Source organism: Hemitrygon akajei, chromosome 9 (genome assembly GCF_048418815.1).
Source record: "Hemitrygon akajei chromosome 9, sHemAka1.3, whole genome shotgun sequence".
NCBI lineage: Eukaryota > Metazoa > Chordata > Chondrichthyes > Myliobatiformes > Dasyatidae > Hemitrygon > Hemitrygon akajei.
The window spans coordinates 12132344-12157217 of record NC_133132.1 but is presented as its reverse complement, the minus strand read 5'-3'; the positions used below and the strand labels follow the sequence as shown (position 1 = coordinate 12157217).

The 24874-nt window shown below is 46.4% G+C and overlaps 1 long non-coding RNA gene and 1 pseudogene across 1 annotated transcript; both read left to right on the top strand.

The window, feature by feature from the left end:
• The first annotated feature begins 3018 nt into the window (after positions 1-3018).
• On the top strand, positions 3019-12678 carry LOC140732880 (uncharacterized). The gene is made up of 2 exons (XR_012100174.1): positions 3019-3178; positions 10995-12678. It is a non-coding gene; the product is annotated as an uncharacterized lncRNA (long non-coding RNA).
• Positions 3175-7418, top strand: LOC140732879 (uncharacterized; annotated as a pseudogene).
• Positions 12679-24874: the final 12196 nt, after the last annotated feature.

Genomic DNA, 24874 nt, shown 5'->3' with positions numbered 1-24874 from the left:
ATCTGCGGATTTTCTCCTGTTTGAACCAATGCGCATGCGTGGTCGGCGCGACCAAACCCGGATATCGCGCATGCGCTGAGTAGACGAGAAGCTGACAACATTCGGACACAGGTAAGAGCAGAAACCGGGCGGCTCTAAATCACCGCCGTCTGAAACGCGACAGTACAATTACTGTAATTTCCAGCCACACTGGTCCTCAACCCCAAGACAGTCCTGGTCCTCTCCCTCTCTCTCAGCCCCCAAATCCGTACACGGGTCCCAGGGAGCTTTGAACTCGTAGGCCCTGGTGCCAGCGTGAACAGTTTTCGGCGCATGCGCATTCCTGTATCTTTCGATGGCGGGCAAGGAGGTTTCTCTTCGTGAGGGCTTCTGGGTAAATAGGTAGCCATGGGCAATGGTACCGGCGTTGTCCCGTAAGTCGAAGGAAATGCGAGCGGATGTATCTCCCAAACACTGCCGAGCTTCAGCTATGTAATTCCAGCGATTATGAACTCGGAACAAAAATATAGTTCCCAGTTAATATCAGTTGAAGAGTCTACCTTTCAGTCAGTGAAAATGTCAATTACTGCGGTATGGAAATAAAACCTTCTGTCAGATTTAGCTCTCTATGGGTAAATAATGACATGAAACACCTTTGCCTCGATGACGAGTGAATTGTGGCTTTCACATCACCAAAGTGCCGTACTCCAATGAGAATAACCACTGCCCTGCACTTTATATTCATTGGCATTGTCGTTGATGGGTTCATCACTGTCAATCAGCTGCTGGGAGGCGATCCAAGTAATTAGTAAATTTCCAGGGTTGTACATGTAGTAACAAATGCTCTTTGTAGTATTGTGGAACATGACCAGAACTTGAAATAATACCAAAGGACAGAGACAAATTGAGCCAAGTCGTTCGTTGATTGAAGTCAGAAATAGCCCATTCTCATACAGACAGAAATAAAGTCAGAGAATTTGATGGGTCAGTCATTCTGATCCGTGCCTTGTTAGAAGATGAGTGCATATAGAAATCTACAATATATTACAGGCCCTTCGGCCCACAGTGTTGCGCCATCCATGTAACCTATTCTAGAAACTGCCTCGGATTTCCCAACCACATTGCACACTGGTTTTTGAAGCTCCATGTACGTATTCATGAGTCTCTCAAAAGGCTCTATGGTATCTGCCTCTACCATCATCGCTAGCAGTGCATTCCATGCACCTACTACTCTATGTGAAAAACCTACCTCTGGCATCCCCTTTGATCCTACTTCCAAGCACCTTAAAACTGTGCCCCACATGTTTGCCAATTCAGCTTTAGAAAAAATCCTCTGGCTATCCACACGATCAATCCTTTTCATCACCTTATACACAACTGTCAAGTTACCTGTCATCTTCCGTTGCTCCAAAGTTTACTCAACCTATTCTCATACAGCGTGTTCTCCAATCCTTGCAACATCCTTGTAAATCTCCTCTGCACTCTTTCTATAGTATCCACATCCTTCCTGTAATCAGTAACTGAACACAGTACTCAAGTGGGGTATAAATAAGGTTTTATGTAGCTGTAACATTACCTCACCACTCTTGAACTCAGTTCCATGGTTGATGAAGATTTTCTTAACAACAATGTCAATCAGCACTGCAGCTTTGAGTGTAAAATTGACATGGACCCCCAAGATCTTGCTGATCCTCCACGCTGCCAAGAGTCCTAACCTAATACTGTATTCTGTCTTCAGATGTGACGTACCCAAATAAACCACAGCACACTTATCTAAGTTGAGCTCCATCTGCCAGTTCTGCATCCTATCAATGTCCCGCTGCAACCTCTGACAACTGTCCAGATTCTTCATAACACCCTCAACTTTTGTGTCATCAGCAAACTTACTAACCCACCTTTCTACTTCCTCATCAAGATCATTTATAAAAATCACAAAGAGAAGGAGTCTCAGTACACATCCCTGCGGAACACCACTGGTCACCGTCCTCCATGCAGTACACAAACCATCTACAACCACCTTTTGGCTTCTGTGGGCAAGCCAATTCTGGATCCACAAAGCAAGGTCTACTTGGATACTTGCCTCATTACTTTCTGAATGAGCCTCACATGAGGAATCTTATCAAAAGTCTTACTGAAAGCCATGTACACTACATCCAATGCTCTACCTTCATCAGTGTGTTTTGTTACATTCTCAAAGAATTCAATCAGGTTCGTAAGGCAGGATCTGCCCTAGACAGAACCATGCTGGCTCTCCCACATCAGATTATGCTTCTCCAAATGCTCATAAATACTGCCTCTCAGGAGCTTCTCCAACAACTTGCCCTCCTCTGAAGAAAGAACTACTGGTCTGTAATTTCCTGGCTTATCTCTACTCCCTTTCTTGAACAAGGTAACAATGACTTCCAATCCTCTGGTACGTTTCCTGTCCCTATTGATGTGCCAAGATCATCGCCAGAGGCTCAGCAATTTCCTCCCTCACTTCCCACAGTTGCCTAGGGTATATCTCAAGTTGAATATCCCCAGCTTGAGTTGAAATTGGTAAAATTGTGATGCCAGAGCTCACATTCAGAGGAAATCAGATAGAAACATGTAAAATTCTGAAAGGAATAGATGAGATAGAGGTAGATAAGTTGTTTCCACTGGTAGATGAGACTAGAACAAGAGGACATTGCCTGAAGATTCGGGGGAAATTGGGATGGAGATGCACAGGAACTGCTTTTCCCAAAGGGTGGTGAATCTGTGGATTTCTCTGCCCAATGAAAGAGTGGAGGCAACTTCAGTAAATATGTTTAAGACAAGGTTGGATAGATTTTGGCATAGTAGGGGAATTAAGGGTTATGGGGTAAAGGCAGGGAAGTGGAGATGAGTCCATTGCCAGATCAGCCATGATCTAATTAAATGATGGAGCAGGCTCAAAGGGCCAGATGGCCTACTGCTGCTCCTGTTTCTTATGTTCATAAACTCTCACCACAGATTAAAATCTCTCCTGAAATATTGTCCTTCACCCATTGATGTCTTTTGCAAATATTTTTACAGGTTTGAAATGGCAGAACACTTGTGCATGGGAATCTCAAACCCAACAACACATCAGTTTTGCTGACTCTGTCTGGATATTTAAGGAGTGACCAGATATTTTCTTTGCAACACCAACACATCTGCTGTCGATCCTTGGAGATGAAGAATTATCTCAACCTGATTGGTAATGTATTCTGTGTCTGAAATGAAATTTTCTGTTTTAACTCTGTGAAATTCGTTGGAATCGGGAGCTGAGAACACACCAACATTTGTTCACTGGAGATCTTCAACTGCATTGATTGTACGAGGGATTCAAACATCTGACTTTCTGAATTGATTGCAGTGAGATATCATTCTCCTTCTCTCAGTGTGGGAAGGGACTCACTCACAGCCTACCCGCAGACACACCAGTGAGTTCACAGTGAGTACAGGGCATTCACCCGCTCTGTGTGTGGGCAGTCATCCAGTCTGAAGATACATTAGCAAGTTCACACCATAGTGAGATGTTCCACCTGTTCTGCAAGCGGGAAGCCATTCTGTTATTGATGGTAAAGGTATATCAGAAAATTCACCAGTGAGAAGACATTGACCCGCTGCGACGGTGGGAAGGCATTCACACACTTAACCACACCACAGTGACACCAGCGAGTTCACACCGGGGAGAGGCCATTCACCTGCTCTGAATGTGGAAAAGGGTTCACTCAGTCATCTCAACTGAATGAACACCTGCTCAGGCTATGGAAAGGGATTCACTCACTGCTCCAGCTTACAGAGACACCAGCGAGTTGACACTATGGAGAGACCATTCACTTGCTCACACTGTGGGAAAGGATTCATTCAGTCAAATCAGCTGCTACAACATCAGTTACTTCACATTAAGGAGAGGCCATTCACTTGCTCTGAATGTGGGAAGGGATTTGCCAGGTCATCTGAACTGAAGTTACATCTGCGAGTTCACACTGGGGAGAAGCCGTTCAGCTGCTCTGAATGTGGGAAAGGATTCACCAGTTCAGGTAATCTGAAGGAACATCAGCGCGTTCACACTGGGGAGAAGCCGTTCACCTGCTCTGAATGTGGGAAGGGATTTGCTCAGTCATCTAAACTGAAGTTACATCAGCGAGTTCACACTGGGGAGAGGCCGTTCACCTGCTCTGAATGTGGGAAAGGATTCACCCAGTCAGGTAATCTGAAGTCGCACCAGCGAGTTCACACTGGGGAGAAGCCATTCACTTGCCCTGAATGTGGGAAAGGATTTGCCGGGTCATCTGAACTGAAGTTACATCTGCGAGTTCACACTGGGGAGAAGCCGTTCACCTGCTCTGAATGTGGGAAAGGATTTGCTAGGTCATCTGAACTGAAGTTACATCAGCGAGTTCACACTGGGGAGAAGCCCTTCACCTGCTCTGAATGTGGAAAGGGATTTGCTAGGACATCTGACCTGAAGTTACATCTGCGAGTTCACACTGGGGAGAAGCCCTTCACCTGCTCAGAATGTGGGAAGGGATTCGCTCAGTCATCTGAACTGAAGTCACATCAGCGAGTTCACACTGGGGAGAGGCCGCTCACCTGCTCTCAATGTGGGAAGGGATTTGTTCGGTCATCTGAACTGAAGTTACATCAGCGAGTTCACACTGGGGAGAGGCCGTTCACCTGCTGTGAATGTGGGAAAGGATTCATCCAGTCAAGCCAACTGCTACATCATCAGTTAGTTCACACTGGGGAGAGATCATTCACCTGCTCAGACTGTGGGAAGGGATTCATTCACTTGTCCAGCCTACAGAGTCACCAGCGAATACACACTGGGGAGAAGCCATTCACCTGCTCAGACTGTGGGAAAGGATTCACCAATTCATTTCATCTGAAGGAGCATCAGCGAGTCCACACTGGGGAGAAGCCGTTCACTTGCTCTGAATGTGGGAAGGGATTTGCTCGGTCATCTGAACTTAAGTTACATCAGCGAGTACACACTGGAGAGAAGCCATTCACTTGCTCTGAATGTGGGAAGGGATTTGCTCGGTCATCTGAACGGAAGGTACATCAGCGAGTTCACACTGGGCAGAAGCTGTTCGCCTGCTCTGAATGTGGGAAGGGATTTGTTCGGTCATGCGAACTGAAGTTACATCAGCGAGTTCACACTGGGGAGAGGCCATTCACCTGCTCAGACTGTGGGAAAGAATTCAGACACTTGTCCAGCCTACAGAGTCACCAGCGAGTTCACACTGGGGAGAGGCCGTTCACCTGCTCAGACTGTGGGAAAGGATTCATTCTGTCAAATCAGCTGCTACAACATCAGTTAGTTCACACTGGGGAAAGGCCATTCACTTGCTCTGAATGTGGGAAAGGATTCGCCCATTCAGGTAATCTCAAGTTACACCAGCGAGTTCACACTGGGGAGAAGCCGTTCACTTGCTCTGAATGTGGGAAGGGATTTACTCAGTCATATAAGCTGAAGTTACATCAGCGAGTCCACACTGGGGAGAGGCCATTCATATGCTCAGACTGTGGGAAAGGATTCACCCAGTCAGCTAATCTCAAGTTACACCAGCGAGTTCACACTGGGGAGAAGCCGTTCACTTGCTCTGAATGTGGGAAGGGATTTGCTCAGTCATATAAACTGAAGTTACATCAGCGAGTCCACACTGGAGAGACGCCATTCACATGCTCAGTCTGTGGGAAAGGATTCACCCAGTCGGCTAATCTCAAGTTACACCAGCGAGTTCACACTGTGTAGAAGCCGTTCTCATGCTCTGAATGTGGGAAAGGATTCATCCGGTCAAGCCACCTGCTACAACATCAGTTTGTTCACACTGGGGAGAGGCCATTCATATGCTCAGACTGTGGGAAAGGATTCACCCAGTCAGGTAATCTGAAGATACACCAGCGAGTTCACACTGGGCAGAAGCTTTTCACCTGCTCTGAATGTGGAAAGGGATTTGCTGGGTTATCTGAACTGAAGTTACATCAGCGAGTTCACACTGGGGAGAGGCCGTTCACCTGCTCAGACTGTGGGAAAGGATTCACCCAGTCAGCTAATCTCAAGTTACACCAGCGAGTTCACAATAGTGAGAAGCCGTTCTCATGTTCTGAATGTGGGAAGGGATTCATGCAGTCCTCTCACCTGAAGAAGCATCAGCGAGTTCATACTGGGGAGAAGCCATTCACTTGCTCTGAATGTAGGAAGGGATTTGCTAGGTCATCTGAACTGAAGTTACACCAGCGAGTTCACACTGTGTAGAAGCCGTTCACCTGCTCTGAATGTGGGAAAGGATTCATCGAGTCTAGCCACCTGCTACATCAGTTAGCCACATGCTACAATGGAGAGGCCATTCATATGCTCAGAATGTGGGAAGGGATTCACTCGCTCGTCCAGCCTAAGAGACACCAGCGAGTTCACACTGGGGAGAGGCCATTCACATGCTCAGACTGTGGGAAAGGATTCACCCAGTTAGGTAGTCTGAAGTTACACCAGCCAGTTCACACTGGGGAGAGGCCATTCACTTACTCTGAATGTGAGAAAGGATTTATTCAGGGAAGCCACCTGCTACAACATCAGTTAGTTTACACTGGGGAGAGACCATTCACCTGCTCAATCTGTGGGAATGGATTCATTCACTTGTCCAGGCTGCAGAGACACATGCGAATTTACACAGGGAGAAGCCCTTCACTTGCTCTGAGTGTGGGAAGAGATTTGCTCGGTCATCTGAACTGAAGTTACGGCAGTGTGTTCACACTGGAGAAAGGCCATTCACATGCTCAGTCTGTGGGAAAGGATTCGCCCAGTTAGGTAATCTCAAGTTACACTAGTGAGTTCACACTGGTGAGAAGCCATTCACCTGATCTGAATGCGGGAGAAGATTCATCTGGTCAGGCCACCTGGTACATCATCAGTTAGTTCACACTGGGGAGAGGCCATTCATATGCTCAGACTGTGGGAAAGGATTCACCCAGTCAGGTAGTCTGAAGTTACACCAGCCAGTTCACACTGGGGATAAGCTATTCACTTGCTCTGAATGTGGGAAGGGATTTGCTCTGTCATCTGAACTGAAGTTACATCAGCGAGTTCACACTGGGGAGAGGCCGTTCACCTGCTCAGACTATGGGAAAGGATTCATTCTGTCAAATCAGCTGCTACAACATCATTTCACATTCAGGAGAGGCCATTCACTTGCTCTGAATGTGGGAAAGGATTCAACAGGTCAGGTAATCTGAAGGAACATCAGCGAGTTCACACTGGGGAGAAGCCATTCACTTGCTCTGAAATTTCAAAGGGATTTGCTCGGTCTTCTGAACAGAACTTACATCAGCGAGTTAACACTGGAGAGAATACCGTTCACCAGCTCAGACTGGGAAGGGATTCATTCACTCGTCCAGCCTACAGAGTCACCAGCGAATTCACAGTGGGGTGAAGCCATGGGAAGGAATTTGCTCGGCCATCAGCGAGTTCACACTGCTCTGAATTTGGTAAGGAATTCACTCGGTTATCTACTCTGAAGGTGAATAAGCGACTTTATAGCAGAGAGAGGACATTCATCTGATCTGAATGTGGTTCTCTGATCTAAATGGATGTACTTTAATCCTGAAGTCATGTTTTCTTCTCCAAAACTCCCCTACCATGGGAAATAAATTTCCCATATCTAATCTATTCAGAGCTTTTAGCATTCAGAATGTTTCCATGAGATCACCACCCCGCCACATTCTGCTGAAATCCAGGGAATACAACCCAGGAGCTGCCAGACGCTTCTCGTACGGTAACTCTTTCATGCCTGGAATCATTCTTCTGAATCTTCTCTGAACACTCTCCAATGTCAGTACATCCCTTCTAAAGTAAGGAGCCGAAAATTGCACACGATACTCCAAGTGTGGTCTCACAATTTCCTTATAGAACCTCACCATCACATCCTTTGTCTTATAGTGTATACCTCTAGAAGTGAATGACACTATTGCATTCGCCTTCTTCACCACCAACTCAATCTAGAGGTTAACCTTTAGGGTTTCCTGCAGAAGGCCTCCTAAGTTCCTTTGCATCTCTGCATTTTGAATTCTCTCCTGTTATAAATAAGCATCTGCCTGTTTATTTCTTCCACCAAAGTGCATGACCATACACTTTCCAACAGTGTATTTCACTGGCTACTTCCGTACCCATTCTAACTAACTAAATCTCTCTGCAGGCTCTCTGTTTCCTCAGCACTACCCACTCCTCCACCTATTTTTGTATCATCAGCAGATCTAGCCACAAATCTATTAATCACATAGTCAAAATCATTGACATACAACATAAGAAGCAGTGGTCCAAGCACCGACCACTGTGGAATTCCAGTAGTAACCGGCAGCCAGTCAGAATGGTATCCCATTAATCCCATTCTCCACCCATGCTGGTAACTTCCCTCTAATTCCAAAGGCTCTAATTGTGCTGACAGCCTCATGTGCAGCATGTTGTCAAAGGCCATTGAAAATCCAAGTACACCATATCTACTACATCTCCTTTGTCTACCCTGCTTGTAATTTCCTCAAAGAATTGCAGTAGGATAGTCAGGCAGGATTTTGCTTTTAGGAAACCATGCTGGGTTTGGGCTACCTTGTCATGTACCTATCGGTACTCTGTAATCTCGTCCCTAACAATCGATTCCAACAACTTCCCAATCACTGAAGTCAGGCTAACAGGTCTATAGTTTCCTTTCTGCTGCCTCCCACCCTTCTTACATAGCAGAATAACATTTACAATTCTTCAGTCCTCCAGTACTACGCCAGAATATATTGATTCTAGACAGACCGTTGTTCATGCCTCCACAATCTCTCCAGTTATTGCCTTCAGAACCCGAGGGTGCATTCAATCAGGTCTGGGAGATTTATCCACCCTCAGACCATTAAGCTTCCTGAGCACCTTCTCAGTTATAATTTTCACTGCACATACTTCACTTCCCTGACACTTCTGAATGTCCAGTATACTGCATATGTCTTCCGCTGGGAAGAATGATGCAAATTACACATTCCGTTCCTCTGCCATCTCGGTGTCTCTTATTACAATATCTCCAGTATTGTTTTCTATTGGTCCTATATCTACCCTGAACTCTCTTTTACCACTTACATACAGGTGGCCCCCGTTTTTCGAACATTCGCTTTACGACAGCTCGCTGTTATGAAAGACCTACATTAGTATCTGTTTTCGTTAACCAAAGAGGATTTTCACTTCTATGGAAAAAAAGACGCCCGCTTTATACATGTGTTTACCCCTACGAAGACTACAATGACCATGAAGCCTTGTGCGGGCAGTTGTTTGCACATGCGTTTATGTGCTGAATTGTTTTCTCCAAATCGATTTTGGCTCACTGTCTTCTGGAGTTTGATAAGTGAATTTCTACTTTATATAGGTTGTATGTTTATCATATAATTCCTGCTTTTACTATATGTTAGTGTTATTTTAGGTTTTGTGTGTTATTTGGTTTGATTTGGTAGGTTATTTTTTGGGTCTGGGAACACTCAAAAATGTTTCTGATATATACTAATGGTAATTGCTTCTTCGTTTTACAACATTTCAGCTTACAAGTGGTTTCATAGGAATGCTGTTCCTTCGGATAGCGGGGAAACCTGTATTTAAAAATGCTTTTAGTATTTTCTTTGATATTAGTCATCAGCTTCCTTTCATAATTCATCTTCATCTTCCCAATGACCTTCTTAGTTTCCTTCTGCAAGTTTTTAAAAGCTTCCCAATCCTCTATTTTCCCACTAGTTTTGGCTTCTTTGTACACTCTCTCTTTTGCATTCACTTTGGCTCTGACTTCACTTATCAGCCACGGCAGTGTCCGTCTTCCATTCGAAAATTCCTTCTTGAGTAGAATATATCTGTCTTGCACTTCCCACATTTTTCACAGAAACACCAGCCATTGCTGCTCTGCTGTCATTCCTGCTATTGTCCCTTTCCAGTCAACCTTGGCCAGTTCCCCTCTCGTGCCATTGTAACTTCCGTTATTCCACTGAAATACCAAACGTTGTAATTTAGCTTCTCCTTCAGAAATTTCAAAATGAACTCATTCATATTGTGATCACTGTTCCCTAAGGGTTCCTTAACCTTACGCTCTCTTATCACCTTTGCATCATTGCACATCACCCAATCCAGCACAGCTTATCCGTTAGTGGGCTCAGCAACAAGCTGTTCTAAAAAGCCATCCCTTAGACATTTTAACAACACACTCTCTTGACGTCCAGTACTGACCTGTTTTTCCCAATCCACTGCCATGTTAAAATCCCCAGTGATTAACATGACATTGCCCTTCCAACACGCAATTTCTTTCTCTTGTGGTAATTTGTAATCCACATCCCGACTGCTGTTTGGAGGACTGTATACGACTGCCATTTCTTACCTCCAACATTGAGACTCCAGACTCTCCGATCCTATCTCTACAAATCTCTGGTGAGACCGCACTTAGAGTGTGTTGTGTTCAATTCTGGTCACCTCATTATTGGAAGCGTGGAAACTATGGAGAGGGTGCAGAGGAGATTTACCAGGATGTTGCCTAGTTTGGAGAACAAGTCATATGAAACAAGGTTAGCAGAGCTGGGACTTTTCTCTTTGGACCGTAGAAGAATGAGAGGGGACTTGATAGAGGTCAACAAGATTATGAGAGGCATAGATAGGGTGGATAGTCAGTCCCTGTTTCCCAGGGCACCAATAGCAAACACCAGAGGGCATATGTACAAAATTAAGGGAGGGAAGTTTATTACATCAGGGGTAAGTTTTTTACAAAGAGGGTTGTGAGTGCCTGAAATGACTTGCCAGGGATGGTGGTGGAGGCTAAAACATTAGGGGTATTTAAGAGCCTCTTGGACAGGCACATGGGTGAAAGAAAAATGGAGGGTTAAGGGGTAGTGTGAGTTTAGTACTTTTTTTTAAGGATTATATGGGTCGGCACAACATGTAAGCTGAAGGGCCTGTGCTGTGCCGTAGTGTTCTATGGTTCTATGTCATCGATTTCTAATGATTTAATATTATTTCTTATACACAGAAACACACCACCCCCTCTGCCTGCTAACCTATCTTCCTGATGCACCGTGTATCCTTGGACATTCAGCTCCCAATGGCAGCCATCCTTTAGCCAAGTTTCACAGATATGCACAACGTCATACTTGCCAATCTCTAGCTGAATTTCAAGATCATCCATTTTAATTTTTATGCTGCATGTATCCAGATATATCACTTTCAGTCCCGCATTGAACGAACTTCAGCGAGTAAACACTGGGGCCAAACTGTACAACTGCTCAGACTGCGTGAAGGAATTTACCCAGTCATCTCAACTGAATGAACATCACCGAGTTCGCACTGAGTAGAAACCGTTCATCCGTTCCAACTGGGAATGAATTCACACTTTCATCTCGCCTGCCTACACACCAGACTGTTTTCAGCAGCAAGAGAACGTTGACCTGCTCGAGACTGTGGGAAGGCATTCATATACTTATCCACGCTGCAGAGACAGTGGCGGGTTCACACTGTGGTGAGGGTAGTCACCTGCTCTGAATGTGGGATGGGCTTCAATCAGTCATTCATCCTTGTGTCACCCTATCGAGCTTTGACACATCTCTAATCGGAGAGATCAGAAGCTTGAGAGGACGTGATTCACTCAGGTTCGCCGAACGTGTATTAACGACAGTGGTTCAGGGCAGGTTATTTTTGAGCTTTCAGCAGTGGCCAATCAGCATTCAGGATGGATTATCAAAAAGATCTTAAAGTTAGGCAGGAAGCATGTGTTGCCAGTGTCAGAGTGGACAGAGTTGGAGTGGAGACTTTCAGGCTTTACCTCTTTGAGGTTTCAGTGAAGAGAACCTTCACTCAGAGAAGGCAAAATTATGCTGGAGATGGAATTTTGCCGCCTTCTTTACATTTGTTCAGTTAGAACAGTGGAGATGCCAGGCAGGATAGTGGAAATCTCCTTTTGCAGGATGTGGGAAGGCAGTAGACCATCCTATGTCCCTCATAAGAAGGGGTGAGTTGCAGTCATAGGTGATTCGTTAGCGAAGGTAATTGACTGGATGTTCTGTGGGTGAGAATGCGGTTCCAGGGTGGTATGTTGTCTGGGACATCTCCGATCGAGCGCTCAGCGTTTCGAAGAAGGGTGAACAGTGAAGGTCATGGTCCATGTGGTTAACGATATGGGCTGGTAGAGTAACGACGTTCTGCAAAGGGAGTTCAGAGAGTGAGGTGCTAATTTAAAGGGCGGCTCGTCCAGGCCTGTGATCTCAGGACTGCCACGTGCTTGGAATAGGAAGAATATACAATTTAACACGTGGCTAAGCAATTGGTGCAGGAGAGAGGGCATAAAATTTTTGTATTATTTGATCCCGCGAGGGTTGCTGTGTGCACAGGAGTGTGAGTGTGTTGGGGGAGAGGGGCCATCGTTGATGAAGGCTGAAGTGGGCTGACATGTCTCTCTCCCTCACAGACACAAACACATGCAAGCAGTGGGGTGTGAGGGAGGGGAGTGAGAAGGGAAAAGAGGAATGAGAAGGATGAAGTTAGGGCTCCTTCACAAAGTCCCAGACTCAACCAACCCTTCTCCCTCTGGAATTGGTCCCATTCCCTTCATCAGGCTGGGGGTGGGCATTGAGTTACCTTGCCAACATTTATATTGATTGTTTGATAGCATCTGGTTAACACACTTTGATAATAAATTTACATTGAACTTGAGAATTGAAGTGCACTGTTTGTAAAATGTACTGATGAGAAATGGTGTCAGTGAAGGTCTGAGAGTGGAAAATGAACCGGTGCTCAGCCCCACTGCTCCGTGCCAGACAAGAACCCCTATCGGAGTCTGTCCTATCTGTCTGTGCTCGACATGTCTCACTCTAAAGTTTCCTCCTTCTGTACCTGTCCCAGTGTCTTTTATTTTCCTTCTCAACCCCATTTTGCTGCCTTCTCCCCATAACCTTTGACACCTTTATTGATCAAGCATCGATCAGCCTCTGTTTTAAATAAACCCGATGACTTGGCCTCTGAGCTGTGGTAATGAATTCCACAGGTCCCTCATCTCTCCAAATTCATGCTCTCTGGTATTAGACATTGTGACCCGGAAGGTAAAAAAAATGGCAGCTATCTACTCTCTCTATTACTCTCATAATCTGATCAAGCTCTTTCGAGTCACCCCGATCCTCCTCCACTCCAGAGAAAACAGCCCAAGTTTGTCCAAACTCTCCTGACACAGTAGCTCATGCCTCTAATCCAGACAACATCCTGGTGAACCGCTTCGTTGCTGCCCTAAACACCAGCGGTGTAACGGGCTTTAAGTAAGTAAATGGTGGGATGTTGATTAATAAGGGTGTCAGAGGTGACAGATAGAAAGCAGCAGTATGGAGTTTAGAGGGAAAATCGATTAGTGGAGAAGACTCAATGGATGGAATGGGTATTTTAGTTCCTATGACGTGCGGTATAGTGGTGAGATGGCGAAGCAATATGGTGGAAGCTGTGGGTGCAGGTAAGAATGGATGTTCAGGTAGGAGATGGTGTTAAGCACCTCTTTACTACGTCTTCCAGCCAACAACAATTAACTCAGAGTGGATCAATCATAAGTGCTTTTTACTTGCAGAAGGGACGATTAGCAGTGCACAAGAACTGGTAATAGCTTTGTCCAAAAACCAAACACAGACAGTACAGTCACTCCGATCGACACAATTCCAAGGACGGGGTGCATTCTGCTGTCTGCTGAATCAGTGTATTTGGCATTCTTCCAGTAACACTGCTGCGGGACTGCAGTCAAGTGCTCAGGTACCACCAGCATCATGTTGCACAAACATTATTAGCAAAGCACTCTGATACAATACAGGTTCCAGCTTGTTACAGACAAAAAGTGTCATTTTGGTACAAGTGAAGTACTTTTCCCCAGTGGTGGGGAAGCATTCCTACACCCCTCGCCCGCTGTGAAAACTCTTCCAACCCCTACACTAGCCCCCATTTCTGTTAATACCTGCGATCCATGCAAACCTCACCATCTGTGAAAACCATTATGACCCTACACCAATCACCATTTTGTAAACACGCCTGAACCCTGTGTGACTTGCCATCCCTGTAAAACCCTCCACCATCCACCCTGGCGCATTCTGGTGACAGCTGACCGTGACAGGTGGCAGGGCTCACACAGCACATTCACACTAGCTGACTTTTTTAAATGAACCTACCGATTTGCATGGTGATCTTCAAGGATTCTATTCATCCTTTCTCACTGATCTCCCTCCTGGAACATATCCTTGCAAGCGAGGGAAGTTCTATATGCTCCAATTTTCTTCCTCCCTCAGCTCTAGTCGTCCTTCCAGGTGAGGCACCACTTCACCTGCGAGTCTGTCAGGTTGATCTACTGTAACTGATGCTCCCAGTGCGGCCTCCACTACATCAGTGAGCCCCAATGTAAATCGGGACCCATTGCGTCAAGTACCTTTGCTCCGTCCACAACAAACAGAATTTCCCGGTCACAAACAGGCGAAAATCTGCAGATGCTGGAAATCCAAGCAACACACCAAGAATCTTTTCAACGATTTCAAGTTCCCTGGCCCCGATCATCTTATTTTCACTGTGGATACCCAGTCGATATACACTTCCACCTCCCACTAGGAAAGTCACTGAGCTCTCCATATCCTTCTAGACACCAGACCCAACGACTTCCCCTCCACCACCACTCTTCAGCTCTTTGTTTTGCTTGTCTTCTTTGTTTGAGCTGAGCTCTACTGTCACTTCCTGTCATCTTGCAGTGAACTGGCATTTGTCACGTGTGTGCATGATTTGATGGAGAATGTAGGTCGAACAGTTAGTGAATTTGTGCATGTCACCAAAACTGGTGTGTGCTGGAAGTGAGAGTTGTCTGAGGGAAGTGGGATGGAGACCAGCTGGGGAAGTTGGCATAGGATAGGAGGCGGAACTTTACTCAAAAGCATTTCTTCAGGATGTCAAAAAAGACCATTATTCAGATGAAGATACAGCTTCCCTTGGGGCTCTGGATTCAAGTAGACAAGACTGGTGAACTACAGTTAAGTTCATCAGGTTTTAGGGTACCAAGCAGAATATAAGGTGTTGCTCCTCCATCCTGAGCGTGACGTCATCTATTAGGGGATCAATTTGTCGAGTAGCTTCACACCATCCGTCACAAGCAGAACTTCCCAGTGCCAAACATTTTCATAGTGATTCCAATTCCCGTTCTGAGCTGTCCATCCACGGCCCCCTCTTGTGTCGGGATGAGAACATCGTCAGGGTGGAGATGCAACACCTTATATTCGGTACGAATACTCCAACCTGATGGCATGATTATTGATCTTGCCTTCTGATAGACCATCCCAACCCACACCCTGCCTTCCTATATTCCGCCCTCTGACCTCTTCTCACCTGCCGCTTACTTCCTCCGGTTCCCCTCCTCCTCCCTCTTCTCTGGTCCACTCTCCTCTCCTATCAGATTCTTTCTTCTCCAACCCTTGACCTTTCCCACCCACCTGTCACCTTTCAGCTAGCCTCTTTTCCCTCCCCATTTTTATTTTGGCTTCTTCTGGTGACACCCAGCGCCCAGGGCATGCCCTTTTCTTACTGTTACTGTCAAGTACGAGGTACAGAAGCCTGAAGGCACACACTAGGACTAGCCGATTCAGGAACAGCTTCTTCCCTTCTGCCATCCGATTCCTAAATGGACATTGTACCCTTGGACACTTCCTCACTTTTTAAATATACTGTATTTATGTTTTTGCACGTTTTTAAAATCTATTCAATATACGTGTACTGTAATTGATTTACTTATTCCTGACTATTATTTCTATTTCATTTATTTTTATAATTTTCTATATTATGTCATGTACCCCGTGACCGGGTTACCAAACCAGCAGAAATGGAATAAATCGTTGGAATCTGGTGGTACTGGAACTAAAAGTGTTTATTAGTGAACTAAGTAATACAGTACTATAAAAAGCAAATATACATATAAAACAGGTTAGCAATGATATATACAGAAGTGTGGAAATATAAATCAAAACCAAGCTCTATCAAAGTCTATGGGTAAATGAATAGTCTTAAGATGATGCAGAGTTCAGTTCAATTTAAGTTTAAGAAGAAGCCATAATACTAAATTATGTGTGTGTCTCTCTCTCATCTGTGTAGGATGCCTCCACCCCCGCCCCCCACCTTCTCTCTCTCTTGTTAGCAGCATAAACAGTGTCCAAAAGCCAGACTCATTCTCCCAATATTTTAAAGTGTTTGTCCACAGAAAATATGAACCCTAGGGGTACATAACAATTATATATTGCATTGAACTGCTGCTTCTAATTTAACAAATTTTAACGTCACATGCCGGTGATAATAAACTTGGTTCTGATTCCCCCTTCCTCGAGCTGAAACGCCGACAGTTCATTCTTTCTCATGGATGCTGCCTGAGCTGCTGAGCTCCTCCAGCTTTTTGTGATCAAAAGGTTAGGTTCTCCCAACTCATGCCGGGAGACCGAGTCCTCATAAGGAATTTGATGCTAACTGGGAAACATAAGTTGGCTAACTGCAGGGCTTGTGTTGTGAAGAGTCAGAGGTCAAACGTCCAAGTTTTCCGGGTGAAACCTGAGGATGAGAAGTAGCCGGTCAAGATTCTACATCGGAACCACCGTCTGCCTCTGGTACAAAACTTGTGGGTTGACCCAGAGCCCGACCTGGAGCCGTCACCTAGTAAGAGGATTCTGCGGTAATGCGGTGCAACTGAAGGAGAGATTATACTGGCCCTCGTGCCTGAATGGGATACTATTTCGGTGGATGAGGAAATGAGGGTGTGGTATGTGCTGCCTTTTCCTAACTCCCCACGGATTGAGGAAGGAGTTCCCAACACTTCTCGTGGTGAATGGTGAGTTAGATGAAATCAGAGGGGTGGGGGAGTGGCTATATGTAGGCAGACTGAATTTCAGCGTGACGCTGGAAAGGGATGAAGCGGGTCTCAGCCAAGTGGCAGATGGGTCTGAGTTGCAGGAGGGCATGAGTGAGAGACCGGGAGAGGCTTCGCCAGTAGACCAGGAGTATCCTAAAGAATTTCTGAACCTGAAGAAGTAGATGACGGGGTAAGGAGGTCTCAAAGAATTAGGAGACCACTAGATAGGCTGGCCTATGTATCACCGGGGGAACAGAGTGTGGCACCTATTGCCTTGGTGAGCTGTCTCACTGCCATTTACACCTGGATTGGACTTTGTGGTTTGCATGAAGGGACGGCAAGTTATCTCAATGTCATGAGGACATGATTCATTTTGGTGGGGGGGGGGGGGGGGTGGAACAGTGGAACACACTGGAAAAGGTTTCACTGCAAACACAATGTTCTTTCTGTAGAAGGAGTTTCTGGGTTCTGGTTAGAGATAACGGGTGCATTGGATGTGAGCCGGCCAATGAAGGAAGTGTGTTTCGTGCCATGTGCCTGACACCAGGGTGATCTGGGTCTTTATTCGGTGGGAGATGAAGGGAGCAGATGCCAGAGTGGAGAGGTCGTAGTACTCAACTTGGAGCGGTGCCATAATCGGACGAAGGCTGGAGAGATCAAAGGAGGATCGGAGAAGGCCGGGGAGATGGAAGGAGGATCGGAGAAGGCCGGGGAGATGGAAGGAGGATCGGAGAAGGCCGGGGAGATGGAAGGAGGATCGGAGAAGGCCGGGGAGATGGAAGGAGGATCGGCGAAGGCCGGGGAGATGGAAGGAGGATCGGAGAAGGCCGGGGAGATGGAAGGAGGATCGGAGAAGGCCGGGGAGATGGAAGGAAGATCGGAGAAGGCCGGGGAGATGGAAGGAGGATCAGCGAAGGCCAGAGAGATGGAAGGAGGATTGGAGAAGGCCGGGGAGATGGAAGGAGGATCGGCGAAGGCCGGGGAGATGGAAGGAGGATCGGCGAAGGCCGGGGAGATGGAAGGAGGATCGGAGAAGGCCGGGGAGATGGAAGGAGGATCGGCGAAGGCCGGGGAGATGGAAGGAGGATCGGCGAAGGCCAGGGAGATGGAAGGAGGATCGGAGAAGGCCGGGGAGATGGAAGGAGGATCGGAGAAGGCCGGGGAGATTGAAGGAGGATCGGCGAAGGCCGGGGAGATGGAAGGAGGATCGGAGAAGGCCGGGGAGATGGAAGGAGGATCGGAGAAGGCCGGGGAGATTGAAGGAGGATCGGAGAAGGCCGGGGAGATGGAAGGAGGATCGGCGAAGGCCAGGGAGATGGAAGGAGGATCGGAGAAGGCCGGGGAGATGGAAGGAGGATCGGAGAAGGCCGGGGAGATTGAAGGAGGATCGGAGAAGGCCGGGGAGATGGAAGGAGGATCGGAGAAGGCCGGGAAGATGGAAGGAGGATTGGCGAAGGCCGGGGAGATGGAAGGAGGATCGGAGAAGGCTGGGGAGATGGAAGGAGGATTGGCGAAGGCCGGGGAGATGGAAGGAGGATTGGCGAAGGCCGGGGAGATGGAAGGAGGATTGGCGAAGGCCGGGGAGATGGAAGGAGGATTGGCGAAGGCCGGGGAGATTGAAGGAGGATCAGTGAAGGGGAAACCGTGAACACCAACTTGTGCACATGAGACCGTGTCATTAAAATAGGCCCTTTTCTTTTTCTTTCTCTTTACTAACCCTTTAGTCAAATTAAGATTTATAAAGTTAAATCGTTGAATTTTGTATGGTGTACTGTCTGTTATTTCGTGGTACTGAACACAGCTTCCACCCAAAACAGGGGGTTTCAGGTGAGATTACATCTCAATCTCACACATTTGGCCAGGCCAGAAATGGTTTTCGCCAGACTTGCGCAGCCAGCAGAGCCCGTGTATTTCACTGTCATCTCCCCGTTGCAGCGAGCTCACTCCCACCGGGATGATGCTGGTGGCATTGTGGAAGCACATTTTTTTTATTTCTCTAGTGCCTTCAGCACAACCCAGCCACGTCTCCCGAGCAAGAAGCTGCAAAGGATGGGCATAGACAAATTCACTATCTCCTGGATTACTGCCTTCCTGACAGACAGACCCAGTTTGTACCGCTGGGTGGTTCTCTGCCTGAGGTGGAGGTGAGTGTCACTGGAGCCTCACAAGGGACTGTCGTGTCTCTGTTTCTGATCACACTGTACACTTCATACTTCCAGTGCGACTCTGGCCACTTGCAGAAGTTCTGTGATGACGCTGCAGTAGTTGGGTGCATCAGAGTTGGGCAGGAATCGGGGCACAGTGGACTGGTGGACGGGATTGTGGAAGAGTGAGGGAGGAATCACCTGCTCCTGAATATGGCCAAAACCAGGGAAAGGGTGATTGATTTCCAGAGGTAGAAGCCTGTTATGAGTCCTGTATACATTCTAGGAGAAGAGGCTACTGTGGTGGAGGAGAAGAAATACTTGGGGATTCTCCTCGGCAAGAGACATGTCTGGAAAATGAACACCAAGACTGTTTTCAAGAAGGGGATGAACAGATTATATTTTCTAAGGAAGCCGAGATCCTTGAATGTGTGAGGCAGGTTGGTGCAGATCTTTTATAGACAATAGACAATGGACAGTAGGTGCAGGAGCAGGCTATTCGGCCCTTCTAGCCAGCACCGCCATTCACTGTGATCATGGCTGACCATACACAATCAGTACCCCGTTCCTGCCCTCTCTCCATATCCCTTGACCGCGCTTTCTATAAGAGCTCTATCTAACTCTCTCTTGAAAGCATCCAGAGACTTGGCCTCCACTGCCTTCTGGGGCAGAGCATTCCATATATCCACCACTCTCTGGGTGAAAATATGTTTCAATCAAATCCCCTCTCATCCTTCTAAATTCCAGAAGGACCTCTTTACTCCTATACTCATTTCTTCTTGTTATAAAGGCCAGCATTCCATTAGCTTTCTTCACTGCTTGCTGTACCTGCATGCTTGCTTTCATTGACTGATGTACAAGAACACCTAGATCTCGTTGTTCTTCCCCTTTTCCTAACTTGACTCCATTTAGATAGTAATCTGCCTTCCTGTTCTTGCCACCAAAGTGGATAACCTCACATTTATCCACATTAAACTGCATCTGCCATACATTCGTCCATTCACTTAGCCTGTCCAAGTCACCCTGCATTCTCATAACATCCTCCTGACATTTCACACTGCCACCCAGCTTTGTGTCATCGGCAAATTTGCTAATGTTACTTTTAATCCCTTCATCTAAATCATGAATGTATATTGTAAACAGCTGCCTCGCGGTACCCCACTAATCACAGCCTGCCATTCCGAAAGGTACCCGTTAATCGCTACACTTTGTTTCCTGTCAGCCAGCCAATTTTCAATCCATGTCAGTACTCTGCCCCTCATACCATGTGCCCTAATTTTGCCCACTAATCTCCTATGTGGGACTTTATCAAAGGCTTTCTGAAAGTCCAGGTACACTACATCCACTGGCTCCCCCTTGTCCATTTTCATAGTTACATCCTCAAAAAACTCCAGAAGATTAGTCAAGCATGATTTTCCCTTTGTAAATCCATGCTGACTCGGACCGATCCTTCTACTGCTATCCAAATGTGTCGCAATTTCCTCTCTTATAATTGACTCCAGCATCTTTCCCACCACTAACTTCAGGCTAACCGGTCTATAATTCCCTGTTTTCTCTCTCCCTCCTTTCTTGAAAAGTTGGACAACATTAGCCACCCTCCAATCCGTAGGAACTGATCCTGAATCTATAGAACATTGGAAAATGATTACCAATGCGTCCACGATTTCTAGAGCCACCTCTTTAAGTACCCTGGGATGCCTACCATCAGGTCCCGGGGACTGATCAGCCTTCAGACCCAACAGTCTATCCAACACCTTTTCTTGCCTAATATAAATTTCCTTCATTTCATCCATTACCCTAGTTCCTTTGGCCACTATTACATCTGGGAAATTGTTTGTGTCTTCCCTGGTGAAGACAGATCCAATATACCTATTCAACTCATCTGTCATTTCCTTGTTCCCCATTATAAATTCACCCGTCAAAATGGCCCAATTTTGGTCTTAACTATTTTTTTTTCTTTTCACTTACCTAAAGAAGCTTTTACTATCCTCCTTTATATTCTTGGCTAGTTTACCTCCGTACCTCATTTTTTCTTGGCGTATTGCCTTTTTGTTATCTTCTGTTGCTCTTTAGAAGCTTCCCAGTCCTCCGGCTTCCCGCTCATCTTTGCTATGTTATACTTCTTCTCTTTTATTTTTATACTGTCCTTTACTTCCCTCGTCAGACATTGCCGCCCCTTACTCCCCTTGGGATCTTTCTTCTTCTTTGGAATGAACCAATCCTGCACCTTCTACATTATTCCCAGAAATACCTGCCATTGTTGTTCCACTGTCTTCCCTGCTAGGGTATTGTTCCATTGAACTTTAGCCAGCTCCTCCCTCATACCTCCATAGTTCCCTTTGTTCAACTGTAATACTGACACATCTGTTTTCCACTTCTCCTTCTCAAATTGTAGGTTAAAACATATCATATTATGGTCACTACCTCCTAATGGCTCCTTTACCTTGAGGTCCCTGATCAAATCCAATTCATTGCACAACACTAAATCTAGAATTGCCTTCTCCCTGTTAGGCTCCAGTACAAGCTGTTCTAAGAATCCATCTCGGAGGCACTCTACAAACTCCCTTTCTTGGGGTCCAGTACCATCCTAATTCTCCCAGTCTACCTGCATGTTGAAATCCCCCATGACAACTGTATTATTACCTTTGCGACATGCCAATTTTAACTCTTCATTCAACTTACACCCTACATCCAGATTACTGTTTGGGGGCCTGCAGATAACTCCCATTAGGGTCTTTCTACCCTTAGAATTTCTCAGTTCTATCCATACTGACTCTACATCCCCTGATTCTATGTCCCCCCTCGCAAGGGACTGAATATCATTCCTCACCAACAGAGCCACCCCACAACCTCTGCCCGTCAGTCTGTCTTTTCGATAAGACGTATATCCTTGAATATTCATTTCCCAGGCCCTGTCCGCTTGAAGCCATTCCTCTGTTATTCCCACAACATCGTACTTGCCAATTTCCAACTGAGTCTCAAGTTCATCTATTTTATTCCTTATACTTCGTGCATTCATATATAATGCTTTTAATTCGGTACTCCCCTCACCTTTCATATCAATTCCAATTTCACTTGGCCATACTGTATGATCTCTTCTTGAGCTTTCTGCTCCATTGATTCTGTTGTCCTTTTTAACTTTTCTTATTTTCACTTTCCCTTTAACTCCATCTTTATATTTCCAGTTCATCCCTTCTCCCCCACCCCCCCCCCCCCCCACTACTTAGTTTAAATACATCCGTGTTGCAGCGGCAAACCTGCCTGCCAAAATGCTGGTCCCCCGCCTATTACGGTGCAACCCATCCCTTTGTACAATTTATCCTTACCCCAAAACTTACCCCATTGGTCCAAGAATGTAAATCCTTGCTTCCTGCACCAGTTCCTCAACCACACATTCAGATCCATTATCTCCCTGTTCCTGCCCTCTCCAGCATGAGGAACTGGAAGCAAACCGGAGATAACCGCCCTGGAGTCCTGCTTTTCAGCCTTCTTCCGAGTTCTCTGAAGTTCCGCTGCAGAATGTCCTTCCTCTTCCCGATGTCATTTGTGCTGACATGCACTACCACTTCCGGCTGTTCACCTTCACCCTTGAGGATTCCCTGCAATCGGTAGGTGATGTCCTGGATCCTAGCACCAGGGAGGCAACACACCATCCTTAAATCTCGCCTGTTGCCGCAGAAACCCCTTTCCGTACCTCTTACTATGGAGTTCCCTACTACCACGGCTCTTCCTGATCTCTGACTCCTCGGCTCTGCTTCTGCACCAATTTTCGACTCGCAGACCTGTCCGTCTCTCAGACTGGTAGTGTATTCTGTCCTAACAGTTTCCAAGAGGATGAACCTGTTTACGAGAGGTACATCCCCCGGGGTCTCCTGTACTTCAAGCATCCTTTCCTTTCTCATCGTCGCCCCCTTCTCTCTTCCGGTATCTTTGGTGTAATGACCTCACTGTAGGTCCTATCCAGAAAACTCTCGTTTTCGCGGATGAACCTGAGGTCATCCAGTTCTTTCTTCAGTGCTGCAACATGCTCCTTCAGAAGCTGAATGTGGACACACTTTCCATAGCTGTAGCAGCCGGGGGCACCATCAGTGTCCCTGACCTCCCACAACATGTATGTAGCACACTGAATCAGCTTAGCGGCCATGTCTTCACCCTCTCCAATTGTGGCATAGTCTCCTCCTTCAGCTTCCTCGCCGAAGACTCTCAAGCCAAAGACGAGCACTTTTCACACCAGTCTGTTGTAGCGAGTGCAATCTTCTTTTCTGTTTTCTGTTGGGGGAGTAGCATCGATGCTGTGATGCAAAAAGACAAAATGAACGCATCAAAAGGCTCGATCGATCCTTGGCCACAGCCTGGACACTTTCGAGTTAGTGGTGGAGTGGGGGGTCACTAAACAAACTATTATCGATTATAGACAGTCTGTCACATTGTCTCCATGACCTACCGAATAAACAGCAAAGCCCCCGACCCCTTTCGAACAGACTCACTCAACACCGCTCTCACCAGGATCACAACAGAAAATCTTTCTTACCAAATGCAACAGTTCATCTTTCTGCATAGTTCAATAGTTTCTGCTTTATTATTTCATACATTATTATTGCACACTGGTGCAGTATTATTGTCTCTTATTATTCTCTATATTTTAGTAAAGTCTACACACTGCTAAGTGTGTTTTTAAATGTTGCTGCTGAAACGAATGAATTTCCCATTCGGGATCAATAGAATATTTATTATTATAATTATTATTATTCTCCAGTCCTTTATCTCTCACCAATCAACTTCCCCTCTCTTTGCTTCACTCTTCCCCCTCTCCCGGTTTACCCTACCACCTCACCTCCCCCACTTTCTGACTCCCTCCCTTCCTTTCCAGTCCCGAAGAAGGCTCTCGGTTTGTTCACTCCTCTCCATAGTTGCTGCCTGATCCCTGAGTTACTCCAGCGTTTTTGTGCGTTGCTTTGGATTTCCGTATCTGCAAATTTTCACACAAAGTACACTGCAGATGTTGTGGTCAAATCAAGACGTACAGAAAAGCTGGATGAACTCAACAGGTCGGGCAGCATCCGTTGAAAGAAGCAGTCAAGGACTCGACCCGAAACATTGACTGCTTCTTTCAACGGATGCTGTCCGACCTGTTGAGCTCATCTAGCTTTTTTGTACGTCTGTAAATTTTCTCCTGTTTACTCCATGCGCATGTGCATAGGTATCACGTAATCCTAAATATCGCGCATGCGCTCAGTAGACGGGCGCTCACAAGGATTGGCCGCAGGTTGGAGGGGTCTCTGGGCGGGGATTAATCACCGGCGTTTGATTGTAGGGTTACTACTGTGATTTCTTGCCGCACTCGTCCTGTACCCCAGGACAGCCCCTGTCCCACGATCCGTACCCGGGCCCCGCGGGGCTTTCGGCTGATGAGCGCTAGAGCCGCCGCCATTTCTGTGGAGCATGCGCATCGCTGGATCTTTCGGTGGCGGACAGATAGGTTTCTCGTTCGTGGGGCTTTCTGGGTAAAGAGGCCGCCATGGGTGACACAACTAGCGTTGTCCCCGTTCAGTTGGAAGAAGTGGGAGTGAATGTATCTCCCAAACATAGCCTAGCTCCAGCTATGTAAATCCGAGGATTAGTAACTCGGAACAAAAATGTATTTCCCAATTAATCTCGGATGAATAGTCTACCGTCTAGTCAATAGAAATGTCAATTAGTGCTGTATGGCAAAAAAAGTCCTTCTGTCAGCTTTAGTTCTCTCTGGGTAAATAACGATATAAAACAGCTTTGTCCTCGGTGACAAGTGACTTGTGGGTTCACATCACAAAATTGCCACTCTCCAATGAGAAAAACCCTACCCTTCAGGTTCATTGGCATTGTCATCAATGGGTTCAT